The sequence below is a fragment of the Apodemus sylvaticus genome, chromosome 20 (assembly GCF_947179515.1).
Source record: "Apodemus sylvaticus chromosome 20, mApoSyl1.1, whole genome shotgun sequence".
Classification (NCBI taxonomy): Eukaryota; Metazoa; Chordata; class Mammalia; order Rodentia; family Muridae; genus Apodemus; species Apodemus sylvaticus.
The window spans coordinates 5,190,885-5,202,270 of record NC_067491.1 but is presented as its reverse complement, the minus strand read 5'-3'; the positions used below and the strand labels follow the sequence as shown (position 1 = coordinate 5,202,270).

General features: G+C 44.1%; 1 pseudogene; it reads right to left on the bottom strand.

Annotated features, from left to right (window-relative positions):
* Positions 1-10,249: 10,249 nt before the first annotated feature.
* LOC127670869 (PEST proteolytic signal-containing nuclear protein-like) lies at positions 10,250-10,812 on the bottom strand (annotated as a pseudogene).
* Positions 10,813-11,386: the final 574 nt, after the last annotated feature.

Sequence of the window (11,386 nt, the reverse complement as noted above, 5' to 3'; positions counted from 1 at the left end):
AATAGAGAGGAGAGGATAAGAGAGGAGAGGATAAGAGAGAGGAGAAGAGAGGAGAAGAGAGATGGGAGAGGAGAGGAGAGAGGAGAGGAGAGGAGAGAGGAGAAGAGAGGACAGAGAGGAGAGGAGAGGAGAGAGGAGAAGAGAGGAGAGGAGAGGAGAGGAGAGGAGAGGAGAGGAGAGGAGAGGGGAGGAGAGGGGAGGAGAGGGGAGGAGAGGAGAGGAGAAAAAGCAGGCTGAGCAAGCCTTGAGAAACGCTCCAGGAAGCAGAGGCCTTCCATGGCCTCCTCATCAGCTCTGCCCCCAGGTTCCTACCCTGACTCTTGTCTGTGACAATGTGCTGTGGAAATGTAAGGGAAATAAACCCTTTCCAAGTTGCTGGTGGGCATAATGTTTCATCACAGCAATAGAAACCCTAACTAAGACACGCCTCACTCCAAAGCTGAAGGAAGACTGCAGAAGGACGCAGAAACCAGAGAAGTAGACTTCTGGGCTCCACTCACGCTGCTCCCACTCTCGCCCTCACAGCAGCTGTGACCCCTGCTGTGTAAGGAAGGGTTAGGGTCTCATGGCCTCACCTGTCTCCTCAGGTCCTGTGTCCATCTTCTGCCTTGAGTTCCTGCCCTGACTTCACTCCATGGTGGACTGTAAACTCTGAGAGGAAAGTGCCTCATAGACCAAATCCCATAGAGGCAATTCCTCAGCGGAGGCTCCTCCTGCCAGGTGGCTCTAATTTGAATCAACAGGCAAAACAAAACAAGTCCTGTGGTGCTAATCCTAGCATGCAGGAGGCAGACACAGGAGAATTCCTAGTTCAAGCCCAGCCTATTCTATACAGCAAGCTCTTATGTCAAAGATATACAGACACGCGCAGATTTTACTGTTAAGCTGAACCAACCAGAAAAATAATTTCCCATAGTCAACTTAGAACTATGTTGCATTTCTATATTTAGAATACCCGACAGTGTAGGAATTTGGCTTGAGCTTGAGCTACAATTTTACCTGCTGTAGATCATTTGGATAGAAGTCACACTACATTTAGTAGCTAAGGGTAGAGTAGGTGACATTAAATTAAAGGCAGCCAGGAGCTATGCCTCTAACTCTGGCAAATTCATTCTCGGGCTTGTGAAGTCTAGATGTTACTTCTCAAAGAAAGTGACTAATCCCTGATGCATGACTCTACTTAGCACCCCTTAGAAGACTTTACTACTTTTTGTACAAGTACCAAAGAAGCAAGTAGTGAATCATCTGCAAGACAAGGCCTGGGCTCCAACTTACTGGACAGACAGCTAGACAGACACTTGGGGGGGGGGGCGGAGGCCGAGATGGTGGTAGCTGCTCAGTGGAGGAAGGAAGACGTTCCTGGTGGACATATTTTAGCTATGAACATGCCAAAAGTCAGTTCATCAGACAGACTACTTTGTCTCTGATGAGCTGAGATAGTCAAATAATACTCCAGGGACTTAGATTGGGAATAAATTGGAGATGTGTTTTATAACTGAAAAATATTCATTAGGTACAGTGATTGAGTTCAATTCCCAGCAACCACATGGCGACTTATAACCATCTGTAATGGGATCGGATACCTTCTTCTGGTGTGCCTGAAGACAATGTACTCATATAAATAAAAATTAATAAAAAATAAAATAAAATTCATTTAAAAAATAAAAACACATTTTAAATAAAAGAAAAATATGCATAACCTAATAAGCCAATTAGTAATCGAGCAATGCTTACATCTGTCATTCTTCTTTAAAAAAAAAAAAACTTCTTCACAAAAATATACTTAGCCACTGCCATCCTGTGATCCTGTGATTTGAACCCCCAACCCAAGGTGCACGTGTTGGAAAGGTGTCAATGTGGGAAGGTGGGACCTAGTGAGGGCTGTTCTAGAGGATTAAAGGCTTTCTCTGGGAACTTCAGCCCTTTATATCTCCCTTTTAGACACTCGGTTGACCTTCCGTGTTCTGCTGTGCAGTGAAGAAACCCGAGACACTCACCAAAAGCCAAGCGGAGGCACTGCCATGCTTTAGCTGGCCAGTCGCCACAACCACGGACCAAAACGAGGCTCCACGCCGCATGGAAATTATTCGGTGTCGGGGATTCTGTTACAGAAACAGAAAACAGACCGGTTTCATTTTTTAAAACAAGAGGCAATTACACGGCCTCTTGTTTGATTTTGTGTTAATCAAGCTGGGAATCACTTGCATCAATAAGTGTTTCCTTAATTTGCCTGCTCATGAAGCCAGAAAACCTAATTTTAACCTAAGGATGGATATCCGTTAGACATTTTTCTGTTTAGAAAGTGTCCCAAGTTAGTCTTATGAGCAGTTAAGTGAGACTTATCTTCCGATCCCTACGCCATAGACTGAGTCTTTCTGGGTGGTCTTTCCTATCCACTACTTGTAAACACAAAGTTTTCTACAGCTCAGAGTATAAGCAAAGTCTTCGTGAACCTAACCAAAGATTTTATTGAGAAACTCCTAAGCAGACCCCTTGAAGTCCTCTGAGACATGCCTAATAGAAGCAGCTGAAGATGGGGGCTGACTGCTGGGGACACAAAAGTCCTTGTCCCCACAGATCACAAGGGAAACCAGGTGATCTGGTATCTAGGGAACCACACACTGTGCCCTTTCCCAACCCCTCCAGGGCAAGTGGGTAGCTTTATTCTACCAGATGTTTCCCATGATGCTCTGCCTTGCCTCAGATCTAAAGGCAACAGACCCAAACTAGAACCATGAGCCAAAATAAATCTTCCACCAATCTTCCTGGATGAGAGGCTGGACCCTGAAGGTCTCTTATCCCCGTTATTTTGAAGCCACCAGACAAAAGGTGATATCTAACAAAGTCACCAGAATGGAGCCCACACCTTAAGGCGCCATGGGACATCTCGCTAAACAAAAAAAAAAAAAAAAAAAAGGAAGAATTATAGGTTCTAGGAGGCAACAATCTGACAGGCTTTGGACAAGGGGCTGTGTAAAATGAGTCTCAGGCATAGACTGCAAAATGAGTCTTGGGGTCCTCTGTTTCCTGGGGAAGACCCACTGAGAAAAATGCCCGTGGTTTCTGCCATCCTTCACACTGAGAAAAATGCCCGTGGTTTCTGCCATCCTTCAGTTGCATCTTGGGGCTGGTCCCAAAGGAAGGAATCGGCTATGTCTTCCTACATAAGCTTACACGCCGCCGTAACTGAAACACTATGGCTACCGATGGCCTTAGGAGAGGCAGCGTCCGTTTTCTTCAGGGACTTGGCTCCTAGTATATCAGTCAGGCTCCCAAGGATGATGGCCCTCGGAACAGCACAAATCAGATCCGACAATTCTAAGAAAAAAAGAAAGAAAAATGAAGGGACTCAAAATGGAAGCAGGCAGGGTAGGGAGTGCGAGTCTGTCGTAGAGGAGTCAGGATCAGGAGTGGGGAGTAAGATTTTAGGAGTTTCGTGAGCTGATAATGTAGCTTGGGGCTAGGTTTCCTGCAGAGTTCGTGTGAGGCCCCGGGGCCTGGAATGGATCCCCAGCAAGTGTGTGTGAGAAAGATAAGAAATTACACCACACTTTGATTCCCTGGGCCCTATCAGAAAGACCTTCGGACGGGGAACATTCGAATTCTCCATTTAGAGTTAATATTTATTTTCTGTACAAGGCACGCCACGCACAAGCCTGTGATTACTATAAGAAATAAATTCTGATGTTCAGGGTTTTGTTTTGTTTTGTTTTGTTTTGTTGTAAAGGGGCCTCCGACCAGCATTGGCCTAGTAACGACTGAACGGAAAACACTAATAATGCTACCAGCCTATTTCCCCTCAGCGCACACTAACCTAAACTCCACGAAGTTACCCCTACGGCCGAGCTAGGAATTTAGAGCAGAAAACTACTGACAGCTGGTCTTGCCGACAAAATCATGTGACCGATAAGCTTTAAAATAAGAAGATGTAAGATGTAGGGACAAGCCCATGTCCCGTTGAGAAAAGGAATGACAGAGAAAATAATAAGCCCCGGGTAATATGCAGGGCTGTGTGCCCTTCTGGTTACATGGCGGATGTAGAAAGCAGGGAGGGGCTTGTTTGTGTTAAGACTTAAAACTGTCCTCTGTGTTCAGATATCAGCCTTTAGTGCTCAGTCATGAGGTAACAACAGTTTTGTTTCTCCTGGCTCGCTGCAGGCCGGGGATACAGCTAAATCGTAGGTTTCTCTGTAACTCAACCTGCCCGGCTTCCCGATTACCCATACCCGTCCTGTTGCCAATTTCAAAATTCAGATGGAATTAATATTACTTGCTATTTCTTGTAGGCTTCCCAACTCCAGTTACCCTGGGCCCCAGGCACGACTAAAGAAAGGAAGTGCTTTAGTCGTGGGGCTGTTTCTGTTTGGAGAGAGTGAAATTTCGTCCTCTGGGAATTTGAACAAGCAAAACCTTTTTGTGACTTTCCGTAGGAGCGCAGATCTGTAGTTCAAACTTATGCTTACGACGTGGAGACCTTTAATTGATTCCTCTTAGGCTACTTGACAAGAGACTCAGCCCCGAGAGAGAGAGAGAGAGAGAGAGAGAGAGAGAGAGAGAGAGAGAAACAAATGGTATCCTAACTATTCTTATTGCAGCCCAGATGTCTCACTCTCTACGTCTATCAAACACCCAGAAATCTTCCCAGCATCACACGAAAAACTGGGTAATGGTTTAAAAAAAAGTAAAACTATTAATTCATTGAAAATTTGTTCACTACTAATCTACCTAAGCTGGTAATTACTAAACTGCTCCATCTTATGGGTTCAGTAATTCAGTTAAAGTCACAACAAAGTCATTTGTTTTCCATCTCTCTCTCTCAAAAATATTTATTTTATGCATATGATGCTCTATCTGCATGTACACCTGTGTGCCATAAGAGGGTGTCAGATCCCATTACAGATAGTTAAGAGGATTGGGTTTGTTTGGGGTTTTTTTGGTTTTTTGGATTTGGTTTTTTTTGAGACAGGGTTTCTCTGTGTAGCCCTGGCTGTCCTGGAACTCACTCTGTAGACCAGGCTGGCCTCGAACTCAGAAACCTGCCTGCCTCTGCCTCCCAGAGTGCTGGGATTACAGGCATGTGCCACCACCACCTGGCTGAGGATTGTGTTTGTTGGGGATTAAACTCAAGACCTCTGGAAGAACAGACAGTGCTGTAACCACTGAGCCATCTCTCCAGCCCCATGATTCTGTCTTAAATCTTAAAAATACATTAGTCAGGACTGGAGAGATGCCCAGCAGTTAAGCCACCTGCTGTTCTTGCAGAGTTCAGGGCCCAGCATCCACATGGCACCTCACAGTTATCTGTCACTCCAGTTCCAGGGATCAGACACCTTTTTCTGAGCTCCATGGGTGTTATTTGGTATGTGCACACATGTGCAGACGAAACATGGATATATATAAAGTTAATAAATAATAATTTTTTAGGATACCTTAGTCTTAATGTTGATACCCTCAGCTTTGAAGAGGGGGAGAACGATTGGATGACTCTGAGGATAACAAGCCTTGTGTATCAGTTTGAAACAAACATTTCTCTTTCTGCTGCTGTTTTTGTTTCAAGACAGAGTTTCTCTGTGTAGACTAGGTTACTTTAAACTGCAGAGCTATCCCTGCCCCTGAATGTGTTACCACACCCAGCCAGACATATCTGATGAAATTGCTTACTGCAGATTGAGAGGGAATCTAAGCCACAGGCTAAGGTACAAACCGATAAACTGTGTGAACTCTAAGTTAATTATATGAACTTTGAAAGAGTTGTTTAAGGTCTCACTGTGTATGTTGACTTTTCCTGAACTAGAAAGCCATCTGCCTCTGCCTCTAGAAGCTGGAATCACAGGTCTGTGTGTCGTGCCCAGAAAAATTCAGCACTTTTTAAACTCACCTAACAGCAGTTTTCAGTCAGCGACAGTAACATACTGGTGAGAAAAGACCCCTACCGGGAGCAGAGCTAGGCAGAAGATGGCAAATGCCTAAAAGCCAAGATTATTTCCATGGGGCTGGAGAGATGGCTCAGTGGTTAAGAGCGCACACTGCTTTTGCAGATAACCTGAGTTCTGTCCTCTGCACCCATGTGAGGCAGCCCTTAACACCAGTTCTAGGGAATGCAACACTGTTTTAGAGGCAAACAGTTGTTCTTTTGTTGGTGGTGGTGGTGGTGGTGGGTTTGTTTGGGTTTTATTTGTTTTTTGTTGTTGTTGTTGTTTTTGGTTTTTTGGTTTTTTGGAGACAGGGTTTCTCTGTGTAGCCCTGGCTGTCCTGGAACTCACTCTGTAGACCAGGCTGGCCTCGAACTCAGAAATCCCCCTGCCTCTGCCTCCCAAGTGCTGGGACTAAAGGCGTGCGGCACCACAGCCCTCACCCCCACCCCACCCCCCGGTTGTTCTTATGTACACACAGACACACATATAATTAAAAATTACATTTTTTCTGTATATACAATGTCAATATCAACAGACCTACTAACAAAGGGGAAAACTTATGCAGGGTCTCCCTGGGTAAGGAACTGGAGGCAGCTGACAGCTGCTAAGAAAGAGAGAGTCAACCATCCCAGGGATGAACCCACTAAATGGTTGTCTACTACAAAGTGGTCAGCCCTGAAACCATATGAACACAAGCAACAGAATAGGCTCAACAGGTTGAATTTATACATGCATGCATGTGTATGTGTGTGTATATGTGTGATGCATGTGTGTGTATGTGTGTGTATATGTGTGATGCATGTGTGGTGTATGTGTGAGAGTGTGCGTGTGCATGTGTGTTTGTATATGTGTGATGTATGTGTGTGTGAGAGAGAAAGAGACAGAGAACAGAGAGAGGCAATAATAGTCAGGGGAGAGGCTAACAAAGTGAGAACTGGGGACATAGAAAGACGTGGAGGGAAGGGACTTGGAGGAACTAAAGGGAGAAAGAATAGGGAACAAGGAAAGAGATGTAACTGCATTTTAATGAAAATGTTTTTTAAAACTGCTTTAATAATTACATCTTTTTAAAAAAAAAGATTATTTTATGCTAAGCAAGGTGGCACAGGCCTGGCGGTGTCTCTCTGAGTTCCAGGTAAGTCAGAGTTTATCCTGGCCTGGCGGCGGTGGCACACGCCTTTAATCCTAGCACTTGGGAGGCAGAGGCAGGCAGATTTCTGAGTTCGAGGCCAGCCTGGTCTACAGAGTGAGTTCCAGGACAGCCAGGGCTACACAGAGAAACCCTGTCTTGAAAAAAGCAAATCCCAAAAAAAAAAAAAAAAAAAAAAAAAAAGAGCACTCAGTGTTCTTCCAGAGGACCCAAATTCAGTTCCCAACATCCATATCCTAGAACTCATAACTCCTGGAACTCCAGCTCCAGGAATTGCATAGCCCTGACTTAATAAAGGGCCACTACTGCTCCTGTTGGTGGCTGCACATGACACACATTCTCTCTCTCTCTCTCTCTCTCTCACACACACACACACACCCCTCTCTCTCTCTCTCTCTCTCTCTCTCTCTCTCTCTCTCTCAGACACACACACACACATTTTTTTTAATTTTTGAAAGGTACATTATTTACCTATCTCAGCAATTGTTAGTTATATGGATATAAGAAAATTGGGTCTTGAATTAATGAACTAGTTTGTGTCTTGGATATCTTTTATTTTAATCTTCCATTCTTGTTTCTTTTTAAAATTATTTATTTATTTATTTATTTATTATGTATACAGCAGGCTAGAAGAGGGCATCAGATCCCATTACAGATGGTTGTGAGCTACACTGTGTGGTTTCTGGGAATTGAACTCAGGACTCCTGGAAGAGCAGCCAGTGCTCTTAACCGCTGAGCCATCTTTCCAGCCCTTGGATATCTTTATAGGCAGTAGTATATATTTTGAGTGAGTCTATAACCCTCATTTGTAAGTAAAATACTTTTTTGTTGTTTTTGTTTTTTTTTTTTGTTTGTTTGTTTGTTTTTTCGAGACAGGGGTTCTCTGTGTAGCCCTGGCTGTCCTGGAACTCACTCTGTAGACCAGGCTGGCCTCGAACTCAGAAATCTGCCTGCCTCTGCCTCCCAAAGTGCTGGGATTACAGGCGTGCACCACCACTGACCAGCTTTAAACTTATTTTTAATGATGGTTTTAACCTACCTTTTAGCCTATCATCCACCTGTATTGGAAAAGACAGGATATGGGGGAAGTGGACCTGTTTAGAAATGGTTCTTTAGAACAACTCCCATCTGTGTTGACTGAAAATTGACAGTTCAGTTCACAGGTCATCAAGGACAGCTCAGTCCACTCCATGGATAAACCAGCAGTCCAGTTTGGTAGAGTCTGAATAACAAACACAAATCAATAGTGGTAGCACTAAATACCTAGCAGAGACAGCCAGGCCTCAGATTTGACACCAGTCAACAGGAGGGACCCAGAGGAATGCCAGAAGTTCTCAGCAGCAAGTCAACTTGGGTACAAGCTGACAGCTCTGAGTTCTGCACCAGATGGCTCTACAGATACCTCATCAAGAACAGCTCAGCCCAGTCTCTTATTTCCATAGCAAGTCAGTCATTACCCCAGCTTCCCTTTGATTATCCCTTGAAGCATTTATGACCTTAGCCCTTTGATTCTTAGAAAGAACAGCAAGTACATATTTTTTGACATAGCAAATTAATTCAGAGATATGCCTGCCTTTGTAAGCACAAACAATAAGCTAACTAGGTGCTTAGCCAGGCAGTGGTGGCGCACACCTTTAATCCCAGCACTTGGGAGGCAGAAGCAGGCAGATCGCTGGGTTCAAGGCCAGCCTGGTCTACAGAGTGAGTTCCTGGACAGCCAGGGTTATACAGAAAAACCCTGTCTATAATAATAATAATAATAATAATAATAATCTAGGTGGGATCCAGCTCTCAGGTCACTATCCCCACCATGACTAGACCTAAATTCACTCCATCCTAAATTCACTCAGATATCCACCTGCCTTTGTATCTTTCCGGCACACTGGCTCATTAGTGCAGCTGCCTTTCTTCTTTTAGGTCTGTGAAGGTCCTCATACCATTTATATTTCATCCTTATATTTTGCCTAGTTGAGAAATTATATATTCTTGAACTCATGTTTTCAGAGTTCTTTTCCACAGCCCTAAGGGCTGTCCTGAAGGTTGTAGCATTACCATTTTTCTGAGGAACACATTCTCATTTCCTGGATCCATACTGTTTCTAATTATACAAATAAGCTTCATGCCCAACAACCTCAACACTCATGAAAGCCCACACCCTGCTGGCTCTGCTCCAGGGGTGGGAAGCGACGTCGCTCCAGCTCTCCCATGGCCATGCAGGATATACCTGTCCCCATCCTAACCTGTCTCTAATTGATAACCACTCAAAAATGAAAAATTGTCTCCAAGGGAGTCTCAGTGGGGAAACAAGCCACTCTTTTTTTTTTTCACATTCAAAATACTGATTTACTTTGGTAGCAAATAGTGTCCTCTGAAGATTCTGAACGGGGACAAACTCCATCAAAGTGGGCTAATTATAATACTCAATACTTCATATGAGAATTTTTATGAGCAAAGTGTCTGTACCCACTGATAGAGAAGCAGTACTAGCATATAATGGCCCAACACAAAATGAAATGCCTGTAGGAAATGTTTATTTTAACCTTATCTAAATTTGCTCTCAGTCAATAGTCCAGTAACATTGTCTTCTCAGTCCAGTACTCCCTCTCTGTAAGGCTGTTCCAGGGAGCCAAACAGTCAGATCACGAGGGGAGAAGTCGGGAGAGGAACTGCTTTCTTTCAGGTTGAAGTAGACAATAACTTTTTGGCTTCCCTCTTTTTTTTAATATTTATTTATTTATTATACGTAAGTACACTGTAGCTGTCTTCAGATGCCAGAAGAGGGTGTCAGATCTCATTATGGATGGTTGTGAGCCACCATGTGGATGCTGGGATTTGAACTCATGACCCTTGGAAGAGCAGTCAGTGCTCTTACCCACTGAGCCATCTCTCCAGCCCCTTGGCTTCCCTCTTAATGTGCTAATAGTTGTATCTAAAAAAATATGCAATTCTTAGAAAGGTACAACTTCTGATTTCTTTATTATCTGTAACCCTTGGGAACTAATCATGTGAAACTACAAAATTAGCAAATGTCTTGAAATCTGTATATAAAACATAAATTACCTCTAATTGCAAACTCTCATTTATTAGTGTACCACTCAATCTTTAAAAAAAAGAAAGGAGGGGGGAAAAAGCTACTCTTACACCATTCTTTACAAAAAGGAGACTGCTCCTTCTAACTGCACCCGCCCACAGCCCGGTCTCAGAACACTTCACTTAACTGTCTTGGTCGTGGACATTTCCGAGATGAGATTTTATATTTCGCCCCCACAGCTTCTGGTTATCGGAAAGGCCATGCTTTCCTTTAATAAAGGAGTTCGGTCCGGCCGAGGTGGGTGTGTCCCTGCCAATGTTCTCCATCCTCGTCTTTGCTTCTGGAGGCATTTCCTTTGTCTCACTGTCTTCATCTTCATAGAAAGCGGCTGCTACTAAAAGTGTTTTTGGAGCAAGAGTTGGAACTGTCTCCTTAGGTTTACTTGCTCCAAATCTAATGGAGATGGCGGATGCGTTCCTTGCCGTCTGACTACCTATGGCAAATCCAAACTTGGACATCTTTGTAGGCTTTGCTGGGAGGTCTGCAACTTCGTCTTCAGCTGATCGCTTTTCAGCGCTGCGACTGGAACTTTCCCCTCCATTACTGGAAGAAACAGTCTTAGTTTTCACAGGTTTTTCTGCTTCTTCTCCAGGTCCTCCGGTGGCTCTGGCTCGCTGAGGCTTCTCAGGCTTCTCTCCTGCCTAACCGGCCGCCATCTTCCCCGCCGCGCCCCAAACCACTCTTAAGGATAGGCCTCCATGCCCAGCAATAGATGGCCTACACCTCAATCCAAAAAGAGGGGGATGGTGTTAAAATGTAAGAGTGAGGGGCTGGAGAGATGGATCAGAAGCTAACAGTACTGGCTGTTTGTTCAAGAGGACCTGGGTTCAATTCTCAGCACCCATGTGGCAGATCATAATCACCTGTAACTTCTTTTTCAGGGATTTGATGGTTTCTTCTGGCCTCTGGGACACCAGGGATAAATGTGGCACATAGACATGTGTATGGGCAAAATACTTATACATATAAAATGATCATTTAAAACACTGAGGAAGAAAGGGGACATGTAGTCAAGTATAAAACAACCAAACTAAACAGTTCGGAAGAAGGCTTGGCTCTAGACCAGTGACCACAGCCAGCTGTTGTCCCTTCCCAAACCACTGAGGAAAGTTTCTATTGTCCTTCATATAACCTTGTATCCAATGACGCTAACTGTAACAAACTAAACTCTAAGGATAACAGCTAACAAGAAACCTACTCCTATTTCGGAAAAGAAACTCCAACTAAGAT